The sequence below is a fragment of the Cynara cardunculus genome, assembly GCF_001531365.2.
Source record: "Cynara cardunculus var. scolymus isolate 2C chromosome LG 14, CcrdV1, whole genome shotgun sequence".
Lineage (NCBI taxonomy): Eukaryota > Viridiplantae > Streptophyta > Magnoliopsida > Asterales > Asteraceae > Cynara > Cynara cardunculus.
Window position 1 is genome coordinate 720,885 of NC_037541.1, and position 1,979 is coordinate 722,863.

Here is a 1,979-nt window from a genome sequence, read left to right on the forward strand (position 1 = left end):
AATATTTTAATTAATAGATAATGTGCATGGTACACATTATGTTATTGTATTTAAAAATTGCAAACCTATAAAATATTTTTAAGCATTTATTACAACTTTCGGGTTTTTTCGATAATTTAAGGGGGTGTTTGAGATTGCTTATTTGAAACAATTTATTATAAGTTAAAATGGTTTAACTTCTTCACAAACTCCTTATTACCGGTGCCAACTTTATCCAAACATTCGAAAGTGCTTATTATTTATGTCACATCGAAATAAGTTAATAAATTGTAATTTTAAGCAATCCCAAATACCCCTTAATTTTAACAGTTTCTTGTAATGTTTTTATATAAGATGTATAATTGTCGGTTTTATAAACTCCAAAATATTTTAAAGCATCTTTTTTTAAGAGAAATGAGCTTTCCAACATGCCAATTTGGTTGTCACAACTAAAATGGTTGGTGGATATATCTTTTTGATGACAACAAATACTGATGTTACTAGTCTCTCAAATCTAACACCTAAGATGTATCGAATATAACGCACTAAACTATATAAAAAATATATAGTTTGAATGGACAAAGTTCTATAAGTTTATCTGTATCACCGACCCTACAGTTAGTGATAATTATGGACGCGTTGATGTAGTCAACAAGTACTTCAGTAATACATCGTACGTGTCGTTATTCTATTGAACGTATTGTGATAAGAATATTACAGGGATTATTAATATATTAAGAGCCCAGAAGACGAATATGGATGTGAAGCTATTCTCCTCTACCCACTGTGCGTATTTTAAATACTAAGGAGATGATAAATATGTTGTATGCATGTATCTGAAAAATGGGCGATATATTTACTGGTATAACCATGAATTCTGTTTAAATATGTGTGTGTATATATATATATATATATATATACTTTCAATCATGTGATGATATACTTTTTGGTGAGAATAAATCTGTATATTTTGATAAGTTGGGATTATGTAAGAACAGAAAACATGCATCTTCAACTGTCTTATTATGATAGTTCACGAACGTTGATTTGACTTTGTATTCATCCACTTTCATGTCACGTTATCGCCTCTCTTTGATCATGATTTATTGCTATATGATTTGTTTTGATACCTAACTTTATGTTTCGATTTTGAGACTTTCATATAACACTTTGAGTTATCACTGATATTTAAGTGCTTGATGTGTATAGGGTTCAAACGGTAACATCTTTATTTTACGAAAATATGAAAACATTTTTTTACTGTATGATAAATCAAAGACACGGTTGTGAGCCAAATCACCCGAACACCACCAGGACCCTTTACATGTATTAATGCATATGATAGATGTGTTTTCGTGTTTATATATATATATATATATATATATATATGTGTGTGTGTGTGTGTGTGTGTGTGTATATAGACTAAGATCATATGAGACCAATGATTTTTCGTGAGATCCGTAAGACCAATTCTCAACCTTTGGATTAGATCTACAATCTGATATTCATAAGCGCCACGAGACTTCTCAATAATCACAAAATTGCCACCGTGCAACTTTAGACCATTAGCTTATAAAGTTGATCAATAAACATAAATTGGTCTTACCGGTCTCACGAAAAACCCTTGTGTGTGTTTGTATTTATATATATATATATATATATATATATTTGGGATCACATGAGACCAGCCGGTTTTCGTGAGACCCGTGAGACCAATTTTTTACACTTGAAACTTCACAGCAAAACATTGTGAAGGTAACCTTGACAGTGTTTTTGCTATGAAGGTAACCTTTTTTTTTTTTTTACCTTTAGAGTGTTTTGTTGTAGAGTTTCAAGTGTAAAAAATGGTCTCACAGGTCTCACGAAAACCGGCTGGTCTCACGTGAACTCAACCACATATATATATAGAGAGAGAGAGAGAGAGATATGCACATAAAATTTATTTATGACATGAACCGATACTTTCCTCATTATACCACCATTTTACCATGACAATAAAT